The following is a 26,701-nucleotide window of genomic DNA, read 5'->3' as shown; positions in this document are numbered from 1 at the left end:
TCTCTCGACCAGTATGCAGCCCACATCTTTCATGGACCAGGAAGATGAAGTGTGTGCAGCTGTGAAGCTCTTCCTCTCTTTGACTCAAAGGGACGGCTCGGATGAGCTGGCATAGCAGCGATAGGCCACGGCCATCTCGCCATCTAGCCATTGTTGGGTCTCCTCTCAAGTACGAGCGTAATGAATCAGGATTGATCTGAGGCTTTTGTTGGTCTGCTGTCAAGCCTGCAGGTGCTTTATAGTTGAGACTCTGAGTGGAAACAGTTAATTACACTGGAGGGGAGAGCATGTCCTGCGCTACCGTTTGATGTGTAGGATCTGAATGGAGTGGAGGGAGGGACGTCCAATGCAAATACTCTATTAGAGACAACCCAGCTGATCTGTTTGTTATGACAGCAAATTTAAATGGCGGGGGAGGCGACACACGTCTTGCATTGAAAGTTATTTAACACTTAAAAGGGGGGTAGACATGACAAGGACTGTAGATTTTACGGCAAAAAAAAGAGGCCAATAACGTAACGAACTGAAAAATTTAACATGCATAAAAAAGAAAGATTAGCAACTCCTGCAATACACCATCACATATATCCTGCAGGCAGGAAAGCATTCACATATTACTCATTTGTGCTAAAGCTGGCTTGTAGCACTAGACCAATAGGTTTAAAAAAAAAAGCCCACATAGGGTAGGGGTGGACGATATGGCAACATGTTTATGTCTCATCCGTAAAGACATTTTCCTTATCCGCTATACTGACAAAAGTATTGGGACATCTGCTCATTTATTATTTCTTCTGAACTCAAGGGCTTTTTTACTTGTCCTGCTTTTGTTGGAGTCACTGTCTCTACTGTCCAGAAAAGGCTTTCTACTAGATTTTGGAGCACTGCTGTGAGGTATTTGATTGCATTCAGTGACAAAGAGTGTTAGTTATGTCAAGATGTTGGATGGTCACCACTCAACCTCAACCCCAACTCCCCAACTCATCCCAAAAGTATTAAATGGAGCCCCATCCATCATTCTAGAGAACACAGCTCCACTGCTATACAGCTCAATGCTGGGAGGATTTATAACTCACCAGTCCATGCCTAGAATTGTTTGAAATTCTGCCCCATTTTTCTGCAAACATACCTTTGCTTATTTTAGTGCAAGTTTAGATGTTGTTTAGAGGATGCAGAAAATGTACTCTTCTTCTGATGACTCTTTAATGATATTTAATATTTGAAGAACAGTGCACCACCATTCCAGAGTTCAATCTTTCTGCTAATGATATCACCAATGTTCTCTCAAAAAAACAAAACAGCATAATAAAACTTATCATGACTCTGGCTTTAAAACATTGCCATATTACACACCTCAAGCTGATGTTGAAGACACTGTGTTAATAAATATCATTATCTAAAAACATCCAATGGGTACTGTCTTTGGGTCTTTGGAGGAGGAAGAGAGTTGCCTGCTAGGTCTTTACAGATACAGACGAGGTGTAAACAGGCTTTCTGTCACCTGAGCAGAAATATATGTGGATATCCTCGGATTCTTGGATTTACTAAAATGCATCCCCAGTGTGACCAGAAGAGATCCGATTTCCCTTTCTCCCGTCATCTACTGGTGTATAAGCACAAGCTCAATCGTGCACATGCTCAATCAGGCAAAAGCAAGTAGAGAAGCCAAAATGTTCAGTTATTATTACTCATAACCTTTTTTTTTGGACTGTTTGCATCTGCAGAAATGGTAGAACATGAACATGATTTGATCACCATGCCAGGTGTAAACAGGCTCATTGTGTCAACATGTCAGTAAAATAAATAAATAAATAAATAAATAAATAATTTACTGTATTTTTATATAATATACAATCTCAGTAACAACAAAACAAAAAGATAATATCAGCTACAGAAGTTACAGCCATCGGTGTCTTCTCAGTCCTGTCTTTAACAACACGTCCTTGGAAACAGGCTCACATTCAGACACTCTAAATAATACCCGTACCCATAATACCCATATTTTATATATATATATATAAAATTGTAAGAAATGTTTGCTGCATGATAACGGTGACCTGCATTAAAAAAATTTATTATAAAACGCCAACATTACACACATTAGATTACCAGTCTCAGTGTTGTACTATATTATGTCTAAATCAGGGCTGTTACCATACTGTAACATCACAGTTCATAACTAAAAAGGCAAAGAGATTGTAAAGAAAAGCAATAATTGCGGGTATGAACTCCTAGACATGTCTGACCCTCTTTGTTATTGCACACAACTAACATAACCTAATGAGGACCTTTCCTTTTGTTAGCAATGTCACAGAGTACAAAATTATCCTGTTAACCTTTGACCACAATGGATTGTGACAATTCCCAGCACAGGGCTAAATCCCTGTTATTTGTAGCTAGAGGGTCAGCCCAGCAGCTGTAATCATGCTAATCTGAGTCTACAGTCCTTTAGATCATCCTACCTCCATTTCTAAGCTTTTGTTTTTGGTGGTGGAGTTTTTTTTTGGTGGTGTTGTTGGGAGTTAGATTGTGTGGTGGTCTAGAGAGAGAGAGAGAGAGAGAAACAAAAGCTTAAACATATACTACACCATTCTGCCAATCACTCAGCATACATAATCCCTCATTACTGCTAAACTCTGCATCTATCGGAACAAAACAACAGCTGTTGCTTATGGCTCGTTTCATGCAAATGCTTGTGTTGCAACAATGTCAAATGTATTTATATACAGCTTCAGAGCTTCCAAAGAGAAAACTGGAAAGACGACACATGGGAAACAGGAATGGTTCTTTATAGACTAAATATAAGTTAATATGTAGACTAATAGATTTCAGTAGAGCTGCACAGATCAGGAACTCTGTGTCGATGCAATAAACCAGATTTCAAACCTTACTATGACTGACCCCAATATTCCAATTTGAAATTGTACTTTGTAATTTAATTATTTTGTTGTTTTACATTACTTCCTTTAGCTGTCACTTTTATTTCTTCATTTTTCTTAAAGGTCAGTGTAAACTAAGAGTTAATTACAGGTGACATATAGCACTTCTACTGGTCTATTCATCCAGAGTTATTTACGCAGTGTACAGAGCAGCTACAGGATTCATGGAGAAACCTGAAAATGGAGATGGAGATACATGATTTTCATTGGACAGCAGTGACCTGCATTTACAGCATAAGGTAATGAACCTTTAGAGCTTCACAGGATTGCTGCCCATCCAAATGCACAGGTTTAGGCAAAATGTATTAAGACAACCTGAACAGACACATTTCACAGTGTCTCTACAACCTAAGGCTAATCTTCAATAGCCCACACAAAACTAAGCCACACTGGCTCCTTACAATACTGCACATCTCCATTGTTTTCTGGTTTATTCCTTGCTCACTGTAGTGAGCAAATGAAATCTTGCACTTCACTTCATCTGTGGCATTGCTTTGGATTCAACAGCTTCCAAAAACTGGAGGGACACACATACATACATACATACATACACATATATATATATATATATATATATATATATATATATATATACACACACACACACACACACACACACACACTATATATATATATAGTGTGTGTGTGTGTGTGTGTACAGGATTTTCTTTTTCTCACTGTGTATTTCTACTTGGTACATTATATATATATATATATATATATATATATATATATATATATATACACACATTTTATATATAAGGTGCATCTACAGTCTTTTTGTGATTGCATCACAGGTGCATCCAGGAGATCCACACCTGTAATGATAATAATCTGCCATCATTTTAATAATGAATAAGTTTTCCATTTAGCAGAGAACAATACATCAGCCAATGATGGGTCACGTTTTATTGTCTTTCCCCTAAAAGTAGTGAGCAAGTTTATCAGGGCACAGACCAGCCCTAGGGGGAAGGGACAGAAAGGTCATCACGCACTATTTGTTGACGTTTTGCCAATGAATACACTTAAACTTATGTTTTGGAGGCTTTTATTTGTCAAAGTCTTGACTAAAATGTATAACACAAACAAATAAACAGCAGAAACGCTAATTCAATGCTGTTCTTCCATGAAAACCCATTCACCGAAACCACTCGAGGTCCTGTTGTCATGCCCTATAATGCTCGCTTAAAGAGAAGCTGTAAAGGAGGTTAGCATGTAGAGCTGCTCACTCACAGGGGCTGTTTATTTTTTGCGCAGCCCATTCGCCTGGCATTCCTGCAGCGCAGAGTAGACTGGATCACAGTGCCCCTGAGGGGCTCTGTCTCCTCTTCCCTTCATGCGCCTACAGGGACTTCCCTTTTTAACTACGGAGAGTATGCCATGTTCTGTACCCCTGCTACGCTGCCACACAGCTTCATCAAGTCCCCTCTGCTCTCGTTAACCAAAAAGACATCCTCACAACCACAGCCATCTCCCCCCTCACACCTCGGTTCATCCTCTACCGCTTTATCCTTCACACAGCATGACTTTGGAGTCTCGCTTCCTTCTTCATGCTTCATCAGGCACCAAGAAACCACACTCTCGATGAAGAGGAGGGTGCCCTTTATTCCAAAAATAACCAGAATTACAGTGACTGATGATATTCCTGAGATTACTGACTGAAATGTATAAATCACAGTTCATCAAAGTTGCAGTACTTTCTGCTATACACTACACTTTCTCAGGGCATTCCTTACAATCTCACGTGTCACCCGGCTTGGAAGGGGTACTTAGGCATTAGAGCCCCTTTAACAGGAAGGGCTGTAAAAAAAAAATTCCAAAGACATTTCAAAACTGGAGTGTAATTTAACAGTGGAGTGGTGTGAAATGCTCAGTTTTACAGAAACTTACCAAGTCAGATTTGTTCACAGGGATCCCAACGCTTCATAAGGTCATCACACAAAATGATCACAAGTTCATGACCTAATGAAACATTACCACACTTACTGTTGCGGTAACAAAATCCCTTTCTCTCTCCAAAACAACTACATGAGAAGACAAAAACCGTCCTAACTCTCAATGGAAGTCAGGGCCAAAAGATTTGACTCCCACTTGTTATTTTGAGGCATTTCTAGATTGTAAGGAACAACTGCCAAAGTAACAGTATGCCAAAATGTAATCTTTTTTTGGATTTACCACCACTGACCAGTGACCTTACCCACTTTACATTGTGAAACACAGAAGCCATGTCACTGTCCAGTTGGCTTAAAGTAAATAAAGTGTCTAGATATGCACTGTAGCCCATGCACTCTATGCTTTTTCACCACCACTGTAAGACTAGAGCTGAGTATTGGCAAAAATCTGGTGATACCTTGTGTATCATGATACAGGGGATCTGATTCAATCTACTGAGATATTTTTTTGTTTCTGTTAACAAGGCTATATATTGCAATTTTAGGACAACTGTCACAGTATACAAAATGTATATTTTATGCAGTCAGAACAGTGGGACCTGAAGCCAGAGTACAACCCTGCTATCCAGCGGCCCGAGTTTAAACACAACACAAAATAACCCGCTGTCTGCCACCAACCTTTACACATAAAACATTCCTAAAAAAATAATACTGTGTTTTTGAAAACTGCTACACTACTGCAAAATATCACAATACTTACACCCAATATTTGTACATTTAATCTAAAATGTGCATTCAGATTGTTTCCACCCTAAAGAAGTAATCATGTAGACATTTTGAAACATTAGTGGAATTTCCCTTTAAGTGTCAATGCCACAAAATGACCCTTTCCATGTCGAGAGATGCTGTCATTCGAGTATACGGTGCCGCTACTGCACAAAAACACTGAGGCACAGCTGGCAAAGTGGAACGTTTCTGTGACTTGTTTATTTGTACAGCCAAACTTTCAGGTTTTTTTTCTGGGAGAGCAATGGAAGTATATTCTGTATATGATCTAGAGCCGACAGGCCCGTTGGTCATTTATGCTAAAGACAACATATCCTATTTAACAGGACTTTCATAGAGAATGTACACATTTGCTCCTTGTAAAATACCAATATATTATATATATATATATATATTATGAATAGTAGTAACAGTGGACAGTGGTAAATCTAGTAAATACTAGATAATAAGTGTGAAATGGGCTTCAGGTTGTACCTGGCAGGTTAACAGCTGCAGCTTCGAAAAGATTACCATAATCCATTAAAACAATGGATTATTAATTTGAAAAATTATTCTTCAAAATAGTCGTTAGTTGTTGCAGCTCTAATATAGAACACTTTATAAAACATTTTCCACAAACAAAGAACACTTTAACCTCACAAAAAACATTTAGGCATCCAATGGCTCTTGTAGGCCTCATGGTTCTATGTAGAGAAATGCTTCAGAGTAAAACACCGTATCAGCTTATGTTTCTTATGTTTGCTTAACTTGCTTAATGTTCATTTCCCTGCCTGCTGGTGCAAGGAGATGTGATAAAAACTAGGGATGCATCAATCCGACTTTTTCTGATCTGGTTCCAATATGAAATTGGTCGGACGATACCAATCCGATACCATATACTTTATACCGAAATCTGGAGTCTGTGAGACCAACAAGAAGCTAGCAGCTCCTCCCTCTTTGGTCCTCCTCATATGGAAGACCATCTGTGGCAGTGACGTCATTACCCCCAACCCTTCGCTCTCGGCTGTCCTCTATTACAGGCTCAAGTCTCCAACTGAGCAGTTCAACAACAGAAACAGCAAAGCTGTGGCTTTTAAAAAGGTGACAGGATATTTTAATCTGGAATAAACTGATATTCAGAAATAATACATAAATTAATAAAAATAAACAAACAAAAAAAATCTGTAGGTTACTTTGATCCTGAGCTACGAAGCCTAGAATACCAGCGGTGTGGGAATCGGGTTCAGTGTTTTGTTGGCATCTGGACAAATATCTGATCCTAGTATCGGATCAGTGCATCCCTCATAAAAACTATAGACATTTGTCTTTAAATAACATGATCCAATGCCTTAGGTGACCCGTAACATGAAGACAATTTTAAAAATGTCCATTTGATTTGAGGTCAACTTCAATGTTTGGTAAAATAGCCTGATGATGACGCGTTGGGTTTACGAATGCATACGTACACAGAAACCTTTTCATGTAGCATGCTTCAAGTTCCTTGGTTTCTGGAACAGCTGCACCTGCAATTTCTGTATCTTGATACTGTCTACTAATTAAAGTAGGCAGATTTAAAGCGAGAGAAGTGGAACTCAAAAATGTGCCAAGCAAACATTCACCTCCACCCATACGGCTACAGCTGTATCATGACGGTGACATTTCACAGAGTAGGCAATAATTTGAATCCCCCCGGAACCCCCCGAAGCACAAAAAAAAATATTGCATCATTGACACTGCTTTATGCAAGAAATGTGATTAACCGTTTCCCCCGTTTTAACAAACTTAAAATAAAGAAACAACTTTGAAAATTAGTTTAAAAACATGAACAAGAGCTGTGAATATCCAACACGCACTGTAAACTAATTACTGTAAGATTCCACTACAGACTCCCTACAAAGGCCTGCTCCCAATTCATACGAACATTACAATTCCTCAGAAATATCACTACAGGCATCTGTAATGTTTTTTCTTTCACAGTAATAAAAAAGTATATGACCAGTAGAAATGTAGGGGTTCCATAATCTGCTGGTCTTCTATTTTTTATGGTTCTGCTAATCATAATCATGACTGATTAATTTATTACAGAAAAAATGGTATCTGGAACCGAGAAATTGGCAAGCATCATATTCATGAATGAGCATTACAAAATGCTGAAACACTGAGTCAACAAAAACTTCATGTATTCTTCAGCAAACCATTGTAGATCACCTTAACATTAAAATATCAATATTAATGAGATGCCCTGGGAATATTTTTGGCCAAGTCCAACATGAAAAAGCATGACTTCCAGCGGCTCGGCACACAGTTTGACCTGCTGGCCCGCAGACACTAACGTGACAGACTCACTGTTCAAAGAAACTGGCCCTCTTTCATCTCTGGCTTTTTTTTTTTTTAATAGCCACACTGGCCCATGCCATCTGCTTTATTCTAATACGAGAGCTTAAAGATGCACATTTTTGAGGCTTCACGAGCACGATAAACAGGCTTTACGATGCTCACCCCTGTTTACGGCACGCAGTATGTTATGCTGTAAAATATTCACTGTTAAACTGCCAGCGACGCTGGCCACCTGCCTGGTCTTCACAGGATGGCGGCACGAGGCCTATGCGCTATCCACCCCCCACCACCACCACCCCCTCCCCTCCTCTCCCTTCGACCTACGGCCTTATTCCTTCTCACCGTCAGCTGAGAACGGTCCCAGCTCCCCAAGACCTTCCAGAGCTGTTCCAGTCCCCCACTAGCTAGCATGCCTGGCTGCAGACATCTGTAAAATATTTTTATTCAGAGCCCCACAACCGCACTGGCAGAGGTCTCTGAGTCGCAACTTGGCATGACTTCTGAAAAAGGGGAAAAAAAAGAAAAGCTGTGACTGCTTCCTGCAGCTTTCTAGCAGAATGTCTGTTTCCCTCAGTGATGCAGTGCAGAGTGCATCGCGCATCGAGGGAGGAGAGAGCCGCCGCTCGTTCCAGGCCAGGGGCACAGAGCCCCTGTGCCGGACAAGCAACAGAAATCCTGATGAGTGCTACTATGCCAGGCTGGCGTAGCCAGCTATCCGTAACACATGTGGTATTCCATATTTAGAGAGACAGCCTTTCAAAACACGCTGCCTCCTCCCTCTGCTCCACTCCATCCCATGTGAAATATTAGGACTCATTTGCAGCGAGGACACAACAAATGCCAATAGCATTCCGTATGGAGAAGCGCAGATTATTTTCAAATAGCACAGATTCGTTCTGATTAGGCCTCGTTTCGTGACAAATGCTTTCTGCCACTGTCTGTGTTACTGTGTTTACGCTGCCATATGCATCGTGTAATTATTCCATGAAAGAGAACTGATGTCCTGGGGGGTTTGTAGAGAAATCAAAAGCAATGCGAGGGGAAAAAAGGACTGCTGACAAATCTCATAACACAGCTTTGTGCCTTTGAACATGCTTTAAGCAGTCTGACCTGCAAAAACGCAAAAATAATAATAACACTAATAACCAGCTTTGGCAATAGACAGCCAATGGTGTTACAACGCATCAAAAATTCATAATGAAACAGCAATGCAAAAACTTGACAATGTATAATGCAGAATAAATATACTATTAATTGTAATATCTAACGTGACTGCTGAAGTGTGCAAACAGGCAGCACCAATCAATTACCCACTCCAGTAGGGCATGTCATGTACCCCACTCTTCCTGACCCCAAGCTCTAGTCTCATTAGCAGATTAAGCAACAACATGGACACAGTATTCAAATTTCTTCATAAATATTTTATTTAAAGAGCAACACCAGCTGCCTTTAGCCCTGCCTACTTTCCCATACTCATTCTGGAGGAACGGCCGCTGGTCAGCGTGATGTAATCATGGGCGGGTCATTTTACGCGAAGACGCGATCCAAACAGAGCCATAAAGTTACTCTCATCTCATTTTAGTGCGTTTCCTGCCTTAAAACTCCCATTTCAACTGAGTAAGGGGTCGTTAATGGTCACAGTAACATTAACCACATTAAATGACCACACTTTCGGGGTGCCCTCTTTCGTCCAGCAAGCTCACATCATGGCGTGGACCGTAGCAAGCCTAGCATGCAGCTCACTTCACGCAGTCTGAGTGAGAGTAGGGACTGTGGCTGGTTTCTCAGTATTAGCAGGGTCTGCCGATGGTAGACATCAGTTGGACCAGTCACTTTGGAAGCAGGGGAACACTTTAATGAGCAGAGCAGTGTGGCACGGCCAGTTTTGGGAAACGCTTGTACAGCTAAAGGAGAATGTGAAAGCGTTACATGCACAGAGCACACGGAGGGCGGGTTCACTGATTTTGAGCCGGGCCCCCTGTCCGTGCTGACGTCGCCTCATGTGAATCAAACCTAGCGCTGTTCTGAGACCGTTTTCTGAAATTTGCTGGCAAGGAGATATTAATTTTCTGCTACATTTTTCACTGGTGTGGCTCTTTAAAACATTGTGAGAATACTGAATTGTGAACCCACAGAGAGCATATTGTAGCACTCTATCATCATCATCATCATCATCATCATCTAATATGCAAACAACCATGTGTCAAAGCAAAAGTGAGAAATGCAAGAAAGGTGTATGTAACTACATTTCGATTCAAACACTGAATATTTGTAAGCTGTGTTCCCCCCCCCCCCCCCCCTTATTATAATAAAGCAATCCAGTGCCCGTTAAAATGTTATGGGCTATAAATAAAATCCAACGTACTTAAGCAAAAAGCAAACTTTAAATGAGGAACTTTACACCTTCTGTCCACAAACCAAACTAGGCTCACTAGAAAATATCATTAAAGGTCACTGCAATCGCTTTGTAGTATGTGTGTGTATGTATATTTATTTTATTTATTTATTTATGTATACATGTATTTTTAAATGTTGAGTATGAGCCAATACTGATCCAATCCAAGCTTTGTGGTTTTATAGATAATACAATTTCTGTAACACATAATTTAGGTGAGATGAACTGTTAATTAATAATGAAGCTAAGTCCTGGGTTAATTTTGCTTGCTTTGCTGGAAGCCTACTCTTGCAAAATAACCATTTATAGTGAAACAAGATGTTAAAGCAACAATATGCAGCATTCTACCTTAAAATAACAGCTTTAAAATTGCTGCGATGCTCCACTAATTTCTAATAACGAGAAAGGCACCACCGTCATTGTTAATCTAGGCTCCGCACGCTGCCAAACCCAGCAACAAGAGTAACACATAATTGTGCAAAATCCAATATCAAATGTACCACCATCAGATTACATGCTTCTTTCACGTTCAGCAATGGTTCTGTATCTCTCAGCTTGTCCAGAAAAAATGTGTCTTTCAGTGGTGGCTCAAAGTGCAAATTACAAATCACTTTCCAGCTGTAGGAGGAGCCCAGGAACAAGAAATGTCAATTTTCCATAGTGTTGCTTTAATATTTTACAATACAGTCTGACTGACCTCCCTGAGCCTCCCTCAACATTTGTCTTGTCACTCGACATATATAAATTTGTATACAAAAGGGTTCCCCTGTTTGATCTGTTATTTAAAAATAATTTGAAAAAAAATGCATTTTAAGGCTGGTAAAATTATACTTTTTATTATGGCCCAATTTATTTTTATTTAAACTTAAATAAAATATATATATTACACTTTCATAAGCAGTATGTTACAGGGCAGAAAGTTACAATTACAAAATGGGGCCAGACTGATATATTGCCTATACAATAAAACTGATACTGATAACAGTTTTCACAGCATAGACAAATAATAACTTTTGGCTTTGGCACGGACACAATACAATCTTCCTCTGTTTAAATGTCAATGATGCACAGAGACACTGATGCAGCTTACCAGGAGCTATTTGAGTACCCCTTTTGGAGAGTCTTCAGACGCTAAACATGAGCCTGCTCTATCTCCGCCCACAGTGAAAATATGAAAATATTTATACAGGACTGAGTTTGTGCTGTTTATGAGAATTAACAGTGTTATGATTATTATGTTGTTATTGTTTAACACCATATTAGCAGCTGAGGATATAATCATGGCAATTAACAAAAACACAGTGTGCAGTCTATACGACCATTAAAGTCCATAAGTATAATCAGGATCTCATAGCTGTAGTTTTGAGTGAGCGTCTTAAATCGGGTGTTGGTACCTGGTGTGAGTCAAGAATGCCAGCAACTTCGCTGGCAGAGTGTTATTAAAATTAATAAATGAATAATTAATAATAATAAATGGAAAGTAAATGGAGTGTCTAACAATCCAGTGGTGTGTTTGACAGTGATGTTCTACGCTCAGTCGTGTTGTCTCCTTTGGGAAGAAATAAGTTTGTCAGCCTCGAGTGGCCTATGCATCTTGTGATCACTGTCTGACCTCTTCGATTTGGAGAGGTCGGAGTCGGTCTTATGTAAAAGAATGGATTCATTCTGTGTCCTGCTCATCCCATTCTTCCAGCCAATTTTTCCACACATACAGATTTAGGGTAGGTCACAGATCGGATGGTAAAAAAAAGTTTCTTAGCAGCCATATCAGCCAATTTCACAATGTCCAGTTACCCAGCAGAACAGTATACCTGTGCTTTTCCACGTCACTTTGGATAGTATTACAGTGTTTTATTATAATATATTCTAATTATTTTGAATTTTAAAGTTATTTAAAGTTGACAGTGGACATCTGATAAGTACAGCTGTCAAAGTGTCACGATTAAACTAACTTCTAAGATATACAATTAAAATCTAAATAGGATATAAATAAAATGACTACATGGGCCAACATGATTATTTATCATTATTTTTCTCCCCTTTGCAATGCTATCATCCATTTTTATGAAAGTCAGGCCCTTGTAGGAGAACGCTTTTGCTTACTTTCACCTCTACATTACCAAGAAGAGGTGCCAAGATCCACACAGATATGTGGTGAGCTTACTGGTTGCACGTCTTTGCGAAGCAGTCTGCAAAACTGAACACATTACATACAGCTTAATTATGGCCTGGAAAACATTTCACTAATAGGAAAAGCATTCCTGTCTAATTGAACACTAAATGTCAAATGAACGTCTCAATTAAGGATCATTTCAAAGATTTAGGAGGACATTCTGCCTGCAGATTGGTTTCTTCTGACACTGCTGAAACAAGCCTGGGATCAGTCAGCCAATACAGCCCTTTTTAGTGAGTAAAGATTGGGTTCAATCCCTGGCACCTGATCTTTGGTTAGAAAGGCTCAGCGGTACAACAGCCCCTTCTCGAACACACAGAGAAAGCTGGCACACAGCTCATGAAGATGCAGTGATTGGCTTCACATGCTTTGAGGCATCCACAGCAGCAGTGTTTGCCCACACCCTCCAAAGCTGGCAGCTGTAATGTGATAAGGGACAGATTTCTGAAATGGAGAAAGCTGTGAAAATTGGTAAAGGGTGAAAGGGTGCAGGGTGGAGGAGAGTAGGGTATTTGGAGATAACATAACTACATCTGCTCTACCCTGCCAGTTCCTAAGCACAGAAAACACAAAAGCCCTTTTATTTATATATATATACTCATTTCTGAAATGTAATTGTGCAACTAGTCCAGGAATTACACAATGCTGACGCAGAGTCAAGTCCTCAGCTTTCAAGAAAGCAAACTGTCAGACCTGAAATCCAAGGGAATCCAGAATAAACTACACGACAGCACTTCATCAGCCTGACAAGGTAGCCAGACAGCTTTTTTTCTCCTGCGAAACAGACACTCAGAGTAAAGTGGAACTGCAGCGTTAGGCGGACAAACTTGAGACCAATATTGTGAAACCTCCTGTCTGAAAGCCACTGAATGCTAAAAAAAAAAGGGGGGTGGTAGATTGTGTTAGACATGCATCAGTAAGACTCAAGCTGAAGCTCGAGTTGAACACTCATTTCTACTGCAGGTTCTACAAACGGCTTCTTTAAGCGATGCCATAGAAGAACCAGCTCAGCTTCAATAAACAGCCATACATTTTTGCAAGAGAGAGAGAGAGAGAGAGCTGTATGTGTGAAACCCCCTTTTCAGGTTTAATCAAGCCATGGTAAAGGTTCTTCGCCAATGTAAACATTATTCACGCTCATAGCTCCTTCCCAAAAATGGATCTTGATGGACGCAAAAGGTAAAGGTAAAAGGTGAACACACACTCACACACACACACGTTAGGGGCAGTGAGTACACACACACACACCCAGAGCGGTGGGCAGCCAACTCCAGCGCCCGGGGAGCAGAGAGGGTAAAGGGCCTTGCTCAAGGGCCCAACAGTGGCAGCTTGCCGAGCCCGGGAATCGAACCCACAACCCTGTTATCGACATCCCGGCGCTCTAACCGCTGAGCCACCACTGCCCCCCCCCAAAAAAAGTGCTTCTTCTATGGCATTGCTTAAAGATGGGCCTGGCATTGTTTATAAAGGGCACGGGTTCAATCCCCATGACCGGCATTCAAAACTGAGGTGTCCTAGAGCTAACCTAGCCTAACCCCAAATTTCTCCCTGGGTCCTGGGGTGACTGCCCACCGCACTAGTGAGTGTGTGAGTGTGTGTGAGTGTGTGTGAGTGTGTGTTCACTACCACTGATGGGCTGAATTCCGTTGTAAACGTTGCTTAACCTTAATCTAACCACGTGTCAACGTGACCAGCCTGTGCTTTACAGCTAAACAGCAACATAAACAACCGGAAGCCGCATTTCATGCCATTAAGAAAATCTCATTAAAATGATCTAACAAGTTATAACGTGTTAGCTAGCTAACAGGTTCCTCAACGGTGCCTCTGCCATTAAGTTTCACTAACTGCTGGCTAAGCCAGCTACTCAGCGGCGTGTGTGTGTGTGTGTGTGTGAGACACCTCACTGACAGGTCAAGACGTTAACAGCGAACAGTCATTTTACGACTTGTTCAGGCTTAAACAAAAAAACAGGGGTTTTTTAAAGGCAGAAGCTGCTTCTCAGTGATAGTGTCGTCTTCTGAAACTCAGGCTCTTTCGCCAACTTGACTTTTAAGCCCACGTCAACCGAGGACGCTAGCAACGCTTGACTGCTAGCTATAAGCAGCTAGCCGAAACTTTTCCCGGAGTGAGCATTTTCCACATTTCCAGCAAATTCGCCCCCTAACCAGCTCAAATCAACACGCCGTCGCCCTTAATTGCGTTTTCTTAACATATATTCGCGCTAAATCCGCGCGGTGCTCGGTTCCAAACTCGACTTCTAGCTAACTTCTGAAAAGCGTGCAGGCTAGCTAGCTGTTGACACAGGATAACACGGTGTCGTTAGCCGGCTAGCTAACTCCGCTATATCCTTACCAGGAAGTGCCAGCTTAGCTTCCACACGCTCGGCGCTGAAGTCCAGATAGTCGATGGCGCCGCCGCCGCTCGAGTCAGTCCAAGGTCGAGCTTCAGCTCACTTCTCCTACTTCAGCTTGTGCGGCTGGTATAGCGCGCAGGATTGTGGAGGGTAGTCCGAGACTGGAGACTGCCGAAAGATGTGCGTGTCCCCCGACCGATCTTCTAGCTCGCCATTCCTGAGGTGTAAAACACACATCCCAGCATGCCCAATGGAAAGGGGCGGTCTCCCGCACAGGCTCAGTCAACAACACCAGCGAGAGCAGCCGGAGCCAGCTAGCGACTCTCCCAGCTACAGGAGCTCCGTCTGCGGCTAGTGGGTTTCTGTGCAGTGTTTTGACTGTGGAAGTGACCTGGTTTATGTTTAGGTCCATCTAAAACGCATAAAACGGCGGTGTCCTGAAATATAGTGCTGCTGATTTCACAGAGAAGCTGTTATAGCTGAATTACTGCTGGAAGAAATGTGAATAACACTTGGACTCTACTATATTAATATTTTTTAATATTTTCGTTTTTTATTTTAGTATATTAATATTATTTCTATATATAACCCAAAGTAATTTATTATTTGTATAGGTGCATTTTCTTACACATTAAAGTATGGTAAGATTCCTCAGGGAAAGCTAAGCATCTGTATTATTTTGCCTTGCAGTCTTCAGAAAAGTCAAAATGGGAATGCCAGGTCATGTAAGGTTTTCCAGAGGCCTACCTGTACATGTATACTTCTCTATAGCAAACTACGTTTTTACTTAAAGTAAATGAACGCAAACAAATTGTGTGTTTAACCTCAGTGTTATTTAATGTTGGGGTCTTGTAAAGCAGTTCTCCACTAACTGCAAGGAGAGATGTTTAATACTCAGATTCAATCTGTAAAAAAATTATAAATTAATTAAAACAAAAATATAATAAATAATATATATATATAATATCTGCAACAAACAGCATGATGTTTCTTTCTGAATAGGTTGGCTGGAAGTTGCTGGAGTGCCAATATTAGTTACTAGGTCTGGTAAAAATCACTTAAACACAATTCATATAACACGGCTCTGTTAGTAGAACAAGACAAGCTTTCCTCCCATAATAAATGATAATATCTGCAGCAAAATAAATGTGATTAATGAAAATATGCGGTGTTAAACCTATTGTTATTTTATATTATTTGTTTGTACATTTCTTCCCCATTTTCTCCCAATTTGGTACTGTATTTGGTGGGCCGTTTATAGCTCCCCCAAGCACTGGTAATGCTTCAGAGTGAAACCAGTCACCGCCTCTGTTTTGAGCTGCCGCCGATGTGGCATCGCTTGGCACTCGGAGGAAAATGCCAGGTCCCCAGCTCCACTGCACCAGCTAACAGACGCCTGTGCCAGCCATCCCTTTAAGAGTGATGAGGGGAGAGAGAGCATGGCCAATTGTGCTCTCTCTGTCTCCGGTCGCTGATGGCAAAGCGTCATGGCTTGACATTCGAACTCTTGAGCCACAGTGGCAGCGCATTAGAGACCATCTAATATACTTATTTCCATAACTGTAGTACAGTAATTTCTATTCATGAATCATGAAAAAGATAAATTCATATGGGAAGGTTTGTGTTCATTGTTTTATTTGGGAGGCTTTAACCCCACCATGTGGAGTCTGTACTTTAGCCTGGCTGACTCTAACTGTGACTTATTGATGTGCTTCAAAATGATGCTCTAACAGCCACTAAGAAAGCTGGTACACAGCTGTGACTGATACACACAACTCAATGATCAAAATAGTTACTTTGAATGTTTTCAAATTATTTTACAAAATTGATGTGAACATATCCATCTTACATATGACCCTCTGTTAGTTTGTGCTCGCTTTCCCCCGTACCTCCACAACTATTAGGACACCTTTATTCATAGTGAATTCAACCACTTTAAGGTGCACACACCTCATATGTTGCAATACTGTATGTATTCACTGTACTCATAGTTGGCACTACTGCATCTAACTGTTTTTGTCATGGTTTGCCTCCAGGTTGGTGTGCAAAATGAAAGGTCTGCTGAGAGCTTCTCGTACAGTCAGCAGAGGAATGTCTGGAAAGCTGGTGACCTACACCAATGGCTCCAGGGCCGGGGCCTACAGGGCTAGGGTTGGGGAGCACTGGCCTACAAGATGAAAACTGCAATCCAGGTACTATTGGTGGTGTCTTAGGCCTATTGTGTGGCCAGAAGTTGCGCCTAATCACGTAGGTATTGGATAGTTGTGCAAGACTTGACAGTCAGCAGTTCCTGACTGAGCTGACTGTGCAAAATATTATCAATCTCAAGCTCCAGTTCAGTTCATGCAGGGGAGTTTAATACCCGGAGAGGTTCAAAGGACAGTGAAGTGAATTTAAGAGGAATTCAGAAGTTTACGATGTTTTATTTTAGTTTCAGAGTCAATGTACTTTATAGAAGCATTGAGAATTAAATAAACTATATGGACAAAAGTATTGGGACACCTGCTCATTCAGTGTTTCTTCCAAACTCAAGGATATTAAAAATAACTTATCCTGCATTTGTTGGAGTAACTGTCTATATTGTCCAGGGAAGGCTTTCTACTAGATTTTGTAGCTCCATTGCTGTGAATATTTGATTGCATTCAGCAACAAGAGTGTTAGTGAGGTCAAGATGTTGGATAATCACCACCCCACCTCATCACTAACTCCCCAACTCATCCCAAGATTATTGGATGGAGCACTACCACTCCAGAAACCGCTGTTCCACTGCTCAATGCTGGGGGGCTTTAAACCTCTCCAGCCCAAGCCTGGCATTAGGTATGATGCCAGTAGGTTCAAGTTGATCTGCTAGCTAGGGACTAGATAAGCTGTGTCTGTGTGTGAGCATTTGCACATCTACGTCAGCAATGAGTACAACTTAACGTAGCTGAATGCATTCATTTGAAGTGGTGTCCACAAATATTTGGACATACAGTGTATATACAGTACAGCATATTAAATCTTTGCAGCGTCTGCATAATTCACTAACTTTATACTTAAGTTTACCTTGTACAGTCTTTGTTGTTTTCCGAGTGGCTTACATGACAAATCTGTTCAACTAGCTTTAGTCTGAATTTCTCAATCTGGCAGGTTCTACAGTTTTGTTGGATTTTAGGTTCAGTCTTCTGAATGCAGAATAAAAAATGGATCAATCCTGAATTTGCAACAAAAAAAAAAATGCTTTGTAAATATGCTGTTGAAGGCTAACAAAACTCAGAAGGCGTTCTTTTTTTCTTTTATCCTAAATGAGCTTGATTTACTGTGGTAAAATTGAATACAGCAAGTTGACACCAGATTCCTTACATTGCATTTAATCAGACGATGCAGTCTGAAAGATATTTTTTCTCTGTATGACAAAGGAAACAATATTATCCACCTCTGTTTTGACAGTTGATAATCAACAAGTGATGTGTGCTGAATTTTTTTCCCCCCCCGCCTGACACTTCAATAGCGCTTCTGCTAACCTTCGCACAAACACCATATGAAAAAGGTAAAGCATGCGCTGTGTGTTTTCTCCTCTTCTTGAACAACGGCTGAAGATTAAAAGAAACATCTCTGGAAAATCTGTCAATTCTGTTGCCGAATAATGCTGGGTTGGATTTTAATGGTAGGAGTTATATTGGGCTCCCTCAACACCCACATTTTCTCTCAATGAGATCAATGCCTTGCCATGACAGATAGGGACTGTCTTTAGTATCTTCAATTTTTGGGTTTCTGAGGGAATAATTAGATGGATGGATGAGAGGCAGCGCTTCTGACTGTAAAAGGGAGCTCTATCAAGACGCTGTGGTTCAACACGCGAGTCTGTTTTGCTGAAATCTGTCTAATAATCGCGTGGAAAAGTCTATTGTTCTAAAAGTAGCACACACTGCCGGTGCTGCATTCTAAACGTATTGTAAACTTTTTCTCCTTCACCGATATTATTTGTTTTGCCGCAAGGACTTTTGTTTGATTTGGTTTTTTTTTTTTTTTTGGAATGCAGATTAGATTCACTTCAGGGATTTTTCTCCCCCCTTTTTTCCCACTACAAACTTTGGCTTATCTTTTCAATAATACAACACAGTTTTTATGGGTATGAGGGAAAAGATCACATTATAGATAAAAAAAAAACAAAAAAAAAACCAAAGCATGACTCCATATTATTATATCTGTCGATAAAAATCAATAGCCATGGATCTGCCTAAATGATTTTTTGTGCATGTGCGCTTGCTTGCGTGCCTCATGAGATGTTTCTTAGTCAAACATTTTCTAATGCATTAACTGAAGCATAAATGACAATGATAAAATGCCCCAGGGGAAGCTAGGCATTTGGATTGCCTTGCCTTAGTAGTCTTACAGTGGAGAATGGAGATGCCAGGTTATGTAGGTTTCTCTACAGTACTTCAGCTGTAGGATGTACACAGGATGTCTGAAATCAGAATGGTCAATTTATGGTCAATTGCTGGAGGGGTGTAATGCCCCCAGTCTTGGGCTATAGAACAGTGAAACTGCATTCTCTGGAGTGATTGAATTGGAGTTTTAGGTCCAGGTCTAAGCATCTAACGTCAGTAACTGACCTCACCAATGCTCTCGTGGCTGAATGCAATCAAATCCTCACAGCACTGTGTCAACATTTAGTGTAAGGCCTCTCCAGAAGAGTAGATGTTGTTATTGTTAAATGGTGACAAACTCCCTAATAATACTGAAAGCTGTAATGATGTTCTCCAGCCTCTAGCAACACCAGAGCCACTGGGGCTATCCTCCTCACTTTCTGCCTCCCTTCCACTTCCACTCACTTTCTCTGTGAGTAAATGGAGGACATAGCATGCTTGAGAAGGCCTCTTTTTTGGTGTTTCTTGAGTTCATAAGAAAGATGGGGTTGTAGCCTATATATTAACAATTTATGCTGTTAATAAGTATCTCCATATTAGCTTATATTAGTATATATATATATTTTTTAGTATATATATTTCTTAGATATTCGTTGTACCATCTACCATTAATCTTAAGGGGGCACAGTCTCTTCTAATGATGGTTATCTATCCTCTAGATATCCTTCCAGACATAGGTTTACTTGAAAAAAAATGTGTGCTACTATCAAAGATTTTAACTGACAGTGTGATACTGCCTTTGAAAAACTCTTGGATCCTGTTACTGATGACTTTGTTATCTAATCCAATTGACCTTACTCAGGATGTGTCAAGCTCCACACATAAACATGGGCATACCTTAGACCTGGTTTTATCTCATGGGTGTCTACCATCCATGATGTGGGAATTTCAGATCACTACTGGATCTTTCTCACCAGACTTACGTTAGTCAATATAAAATATCTATTTTATATTGACCTTTTCTGATCTATTTGGCAAACTTCTTCCTATCACTGAGTCTACCTTTGATAGTCTAGTTGAACGTTTCCCAACAAGACTTAATGGAGGCATCAAGATCATTGCCCTGTTAAAAACTAAGCCTGGGCCTTATACTTCTAAAGACCCTAATGGAGGAACTCAACCACCATAATAAGGTTAAAGAGAGATTGAAGGAAAGCAGAAGGGCAATAGAGTTAGACTAAGTTCGCTGCCCATTGTGACATTCATAAAAAATCACCTGGAATTGATCAGTAACCAGTTAAAAATGGCAGGGTCAGCTAATGTGTGATGCTTCATTGACAGTCACAAAAACTTTGGTAGTGCAGTACTTTTCATCAGGGACTGCATAGCTAATGACTATTGCCTGCCCACAGATCCCCTGGTGCACAGTGGAGCAGGAAGTACTATGTCAGCTTTTACACCAATCAGTCATGAAACACTTAATAAACTGATGTCACATCAGAACACTGCTAGCTGCCCTCTTGATCCCCTTGAAACCAACCAAATTTTTCAAACAAGTATTTGACTTACTCTCAAGGGATGTCCTTAGCATAATTAATAATGAATCACTTCAACAAGGAATTTACACACTGAAATGCTGTTCCCAGGCCTCTCCTAAGAAGGAGTCATTTTGACCTCTCCATTCTGAATACTTATAAATCAATTTCAACATTATTTCTTGAGCAGGATCACTTAAAATAAAATAATCTTAACGTTACCCAGGATGCTAATAACCTGACAGTATTGGTTCTCATAGGCCTCAGTGCAGCTTACAACATAGTCACCTACAAGATATTGACTTGGTTTCTCTGTCCTTGAATATCTTGTAACACTTTGTACTATGGAGTGCTCCAAGGTTACGTTATAGGACCAACACAATTTAATCTCCATACAGTTCAGCTTGCAGAAATGCAAAAAAAGCTGCATTGGTTACCAGTGTCATTTATAATTGATTTAAAAATAAAATTCTCTTGCTATTTTTAAATGCCTTTATGGTCTTGCTCCACAGTACCTCCGTGATATGATTATTAGTTATGTTCCCTGAAGAACTCTCAGATCAGCCCACAGACAAATGTTGACCGTACCAGACACCCAGCCTAAAAGTTTAAAGACAGCCTTATCCAATTACAGACTTAATCTGTGGAAGTCTCTTGCTATTTTATTGCTTTTTTATTTTTATTTTTTAAATGGAAAAGTGCAATCTACATAAAATGTATTATTATTATTATTATTATTATTACAAAGACAGGCTTATTCAGTAATTGTTAATACATTATTATTAATGTCCTAACCTTGTTTTTTGGGCCAACAATTATGTACCACAGTTCTTTGTTTATACTAAAAAACTGTGATTAAGGTATTAAGGCATTGTCATTTAAGGCCTCATTTTTTCATTTATCAACAACTAATTACATTTATATTATATTATGTTGAAATCATTGATCAATGATCATTGATCGTCATTGATGAAGTTAAATAATAAAAAAATAGAAAACACATTTGATTAGTTATCATTGGATTTACAAAAACAACAAAAATCATCATTTGAGACAGGCTTGTCAGTTTTGTACTTTTTCTGCCAAAAGCCTATTTAACAAATGCGAGCGAAAATGATCAAATTGAGGGGTGCGTTTACACTGTAATAAGCATAAAATGATTTTATGTGTTAATTTTCTGTTAAACCTTTACCTAGTAACTAGTATGTGATGAGAGGAAGGATGCTACAGTGTGTAAATAGTAAATACAGTTACATAAATAATATTATAAGACACCACAATGCACCACTAGCCAGACTATAACCAGCACTCAGCAGTTTGACACCTTGTCTGAACTGCCAGTTGGACACTCAGCTTCAGCCTCTGCTCTGTGCTAATGGAGATGGTTGTGCAGCTCAAATACCCTGTAAGCTAAGCTGGCAGGTATAAGAGCACCTGGTAGGTCCTGATTTGAGTGAATGGGCCCCTTAACATTGAATTCATTTGGGTGTTTAATTACTCATTGCCACATTTATTTGTTTATTTGTTTGTTTGTTTACTTCATTGTGTCCTCCTTATACCTGTTTAATGAACCTTCTTGGTGAGATCGCCTTTCAAATGGGCAGGGGTGATAACAGCAGGGGACAGTCAAGGACATCCCAAGAAAATAGACTTTATTTAAGTGGCAAAGAAGGTAAAAATGACGTTGCAGGACCAAGCAATTTTAGCAGTTTGTGTGTGTTTGTGTTTCGGGACTAAAACAGTTTTATCAAGAGCATCTAAATACTTTTTAATATTTAATATAAAAAAAAACATGAAGGCCTCATTTTTGTTCTTTTACAGAGGTTACGCTTAAGGCTAGTTTTAGGGTTAGACTTGCAAAAATGTTCATTTACCTGGCTAACATCCAAAATCACTTGCCATGTTAAGAAGTTTTTGTTATTATATATAGAGAGAGATTAATAACTATAGTAATATTATAGATTTGAGCATTTAAATATTACCAACTATTTGACAAAGTATCTTTACATGTTTTATTCAGTATTGAAAGAATTCTGTATGTAAAAACTCACATCATTTAATGACCTGCTTTTGAGACGTGTCCGCTTTTGAGACGTGTCCACTTTTGAAACGTTATGAATTCTGAATATTAATTATATTATAACTTAATTTGCAATGTTCTAAAACTGAAGCTAGTGCTTTGTCAGTCCTTCTGGATCTAAATGTCTTAAAATGGTATTTACAGGCTCCTGTACAGCCTCACTCATTATTTAAATTTCTAATGGCTAACAAAATACAGTCTTTTTATCCATGTATCTTAAACCCCAAAAAGCTTAGACTTATTATATTAATGAAAACAAAACATGTGTGTTTGTACTGTATGTGCACATGAGTGTATATGTGTGTAACCACTGGTGTCTCTACTTTTATTTTGTCTGTTTATTTGTTTGTTCCTTGCTGTGCAGCACTTTGGAAAAGTGTATTTTAAATATTGTATTATTATTATTATTATTGTTATTGTTATCTTTATATTATGTGTGTATATGTGTGAAAGTACTGGTGTGTAACATTAGCCCAATTTCAGATTTTTCATAAATATTGTTTTCAGGTAGCGTACAGACAGTACTGTGCAAAATATTTAAAAAGCTGCTAATCTGGGCAGTACGTGTTTATTTACTCAGTAAATCAGTAATATCAGTATAAATGCAATTAACATTCATACATGAAGTAGTGATTTTGCATCACTGAGTTCATTAAAACATCTCCAAAGCTCTCCTCATGGGAGTCTAGTATTATTTATAGTTATCACTGAACACCTGGTTTGGGATAATCAGTGCTTAATGAGGTTAAATCAGGTGTTAAAGCTAGTGATAGAACTTAAGAAATATATGCCTTGGCTGGAGGCGTCCAGAAGAAATCTAAAACCAAGCTTTGTTCTCCAAACTAGCTCACAAGATCTCAACTACTTCCTTCAACATGAGAAATTCTTGTTCCTTTTTCACAGTATTTATCTTGTTTAACCTGCATCTGTTCTCATGTAATCTGGTGGCTTATGGTTTTCAACAATGTGCTTAGGTGCCTTCAACTGCTGCAGTACTGAATGAACGGCTTTCACGTCCTGACAGATGCCTTGTTCTGTATGTAAATCAAACAGTGGGCTTTTTACTCCCTTTCCTGGATTTCCACTTACTGCAATGGGCCTTTATATGGCAGTTGGTCTTAGAAAGCCTTGGAATGCAGTAACTGAGCAGTCCAATCTCACATATTCAGAGCCTCCTAAAATCTAATGATACTCTGTACCTCCTTCATGCTCTGACTCAGCCTGAGCTTTACACCAAGAGCGCTGATGAAATTTGAGCTGGTAGTGAAGGTGTTCAGAATGCGATTGTGTAAATGAGGCAAGCACACACACGCATACTTACTACTTACATTTGTGCTGCGTTTTCTTCTCCTCACTGGCAGTGTGCCCGTGTCCCTCCATACAGCGTGGCTCAGTCAAGTGTGAGAGTGTGTGTTGTGTGGGGACTGTCATGCATGCATGTGTCTGACAGCGGTGTGCAGTAATATATGTGTACTGTATGTTCCAAGGAGAAAGGGGTGCTGGTGCAGAAACTCACCATGAACGTGCACACTTACACACACACACACACACACACACACACACGTTTCCCCTATCCAACATCATATGAGCGCAGTTAGATGTTCACATCTCCTGACACTGCTCTTTCATCTCTGCCGTGTGTGTGTGTGTTGTACCTGTCGCTTTAAAACGGCTCTGATCTGCCCAGTCTCGCTCAGGCACACTCTACCTACTGTATAAAGCACATAATCATCACGCTTGGGAAACGGTTCAAATCTGAGTTAAACTGACCCCTGAGAACAAAAATACTCAGCTTTTGTTAAATAGCTGATATTATTTGTACTTGAAGCTTCCATGTCCTACATTTTCCTGTGTTTTATGTCTTCCCCTGGGGTCCACTTATGGTATTTGTTTGGGTTTATGTACCAAAAACAGTCATTATTCATTTTTACACAAGTGTTTTCCAGCTTGCTTCCTTTTTTTCAGAATGGACCCTTTAAACCCTAAATTATCACGGTAATGCAAAAAGCTTGTATGTCCAAAATGGCAACTTCACAGAGCTTTTAATAGAACTCAATGTTAAATTAATTCCAGGTCATTTTGGGGCATTTTTATTGGTCCGCTCGTTATGAAATTTTGACACAATGTAAAGAGCAACTGCCAGATTCACATTATGTCAAAAAGTGAAAAATGGCAAAAATGGAGATACAAGGTTTTTGTGTAACAGTGACATTATTCATTTCATAGCAGGTACTGAATCATTTATAGTAAGAATGATGCCATAGAATAACCATTTTTGTAAAAGACATCTTTTAAATGCGAACTGTCGCTTTATTTAAAGGTTCTTCACCAATTTAATGGTCCTTCACACTCGCATCTCTTACAAATATTGTTTATTCTACTACCAAAAGTGCTTCTTCCATGGCATCCCTCAAATAACCAATAGACCTTTATTTTAAGAACTTTTTAAGTAAAGTACTTTCAAGTAACATTAATACTCAGAAATAAAGCAACAGTTCTAAGGGTTAAAAGTTGTCCCTTGTTTGCTGGCAACACTGTGCCTCGTTCCTTCCATGAGTTGACCTGAGTTGGTCATAGTCTTGGTAACGCAGTTGAGAGAGGAGGGCACTATGGAGGCTTTATATGTGAGGATATATGTGAGTCTAGCTGACTCAGTTGTGTAGGCAACATTTGCAAATAGGTTGTTTTTTGCCATTTGCGGTAGTGAAAGGACTGTAACAGTGTGGTCGAGCATATCAGAGCATTCATTAGCTTCTCAAAATGTAGAAAAATATAAGTGAAGGTTAAACGTCTGCTTGAGTACAGTAACCAAGTATCTCCACTTTATTATTCACCACTGCACCCAACCATATCTGTGTCTTACCCAGAACACCCCAAGATTTTAGCACTTTTCTATTAGCACTCTAAGCAATAGCCCATTTCAAAATCACTGACGGAGCATATTTCATGTGCGTCTTCCAGTGTTAGCTTCACTTTATGTGTGTAAGCATTTTGGTTACAGTACTTAAAATTGGAGTCAGCATGATGTACTCAGCAATTCAGCAAGTGGAGGTTATGTGATTTTATAGAGAAGCATGTGTTATCCAGTAGTATCAGGATGCATGAAAGGATAAAAGTGCAAAGCTGGAATGCTGGATCAACAGTATATATCCAGTAGGTCGTCGCCGTCAGATCAAAACCTTGTATTTTCATTTATTCCATGTTTTATATGCTTTTTTTGGGCATCATTTGGGAAAGCCAGCTGCCATTTGCATGGAAATTTCATGTTAAATAAATAAAGACTTGCAAAGAAAAAAGCCAAGAATGCTTTTTTCCTTTTCCTGAAAAGTTACCATTTTGGTGATACAAGGTTTTGTTCCGAAAGTGACGACATATGTTGCTATAAAAATGTCTGTTTATGTTAATTGGACTTGCATGGGCAGGGTCAGGGGGGTCCATCATCTTCCTTCCTCTTGGATATGGAGGCCTTCCACATTTCTGCACTCTTTGCAAAAGTTCTTCAGCATGACTCATCGTTGTGTCTTTCCGGCCTCCCCGAAGGACTGCCGTTTTACAGCAAACTCCCATCGAATTCCCTGAAGTCCCGGGCTTTAAGAGGCTCTGAAGCATGCCATGACTTTGCTCCAAGGACTTACCACAATCTAAACTGTTTAAATTGGAACCATTCGACATTTGCATGTTTTACACCTAAAGCTTACATTTTTCTAAAGTTTGAATGGCATTTGTTACAGTGTCTCTCCCATCTATATATGCTGTGATTCAGTTTTTGACACTCTTTTAATCTAGCAGTTGTTCTTTATACTTTGTCAAAATGATGAATGGACCAATGGAAATGCTCCGAATTAATTATACTTAATTTGCACAGATTCCTTATGTTTACTTCTAT

The 26,701-nt window shown here is 39.7% G+C and overlaps 1 protein-coding gene across 3 annotated transcripts in view; it reads right to left on the bottom strand.

Annotated features, from left to right (window-relative positions):
- nek7 (NIMA-related kinase 7) overlaps window positions 1-15,086 on the bottom strand; it is a 76,898-nt gene extending 61,812 nt beyond the window's left edge. For all 3 annotated transcript variants that reach the window (XM_072660016.1, XM_072660015.1, XM_072660017.1), the window contains exon 1: window positions 14,851-15,086. The gene's annotated coding sequence lies outside the window, so the exon portion shown is untranslated. The remainder of the gene's footprint in view (window positions 1-14,850) is intronic.
- Window positions 15,087-26,701: the final 11,615 nt, after the last annotated feature.

The sequence above is a fragment of the Salminus brasiliensis genome, chromosome 17, assembly GCF_030463535.1.
Source record: "Salminus brasiliensis chromosome 17, fSalBra1.hap2, whole genome shotgun sequence".
Classification (NCBI taxonomy): Eukaryota; Metazoa; Chordata; class Actinopteri; order Characiformes; family Bryconidae; genus Salminus; species Salminus brasiliensis.
The sequence above is the reverse complement of the archived record's forward strand: the minus strand, read 5'-3'. Positions and strand labels throughout refer to the sequence as shown.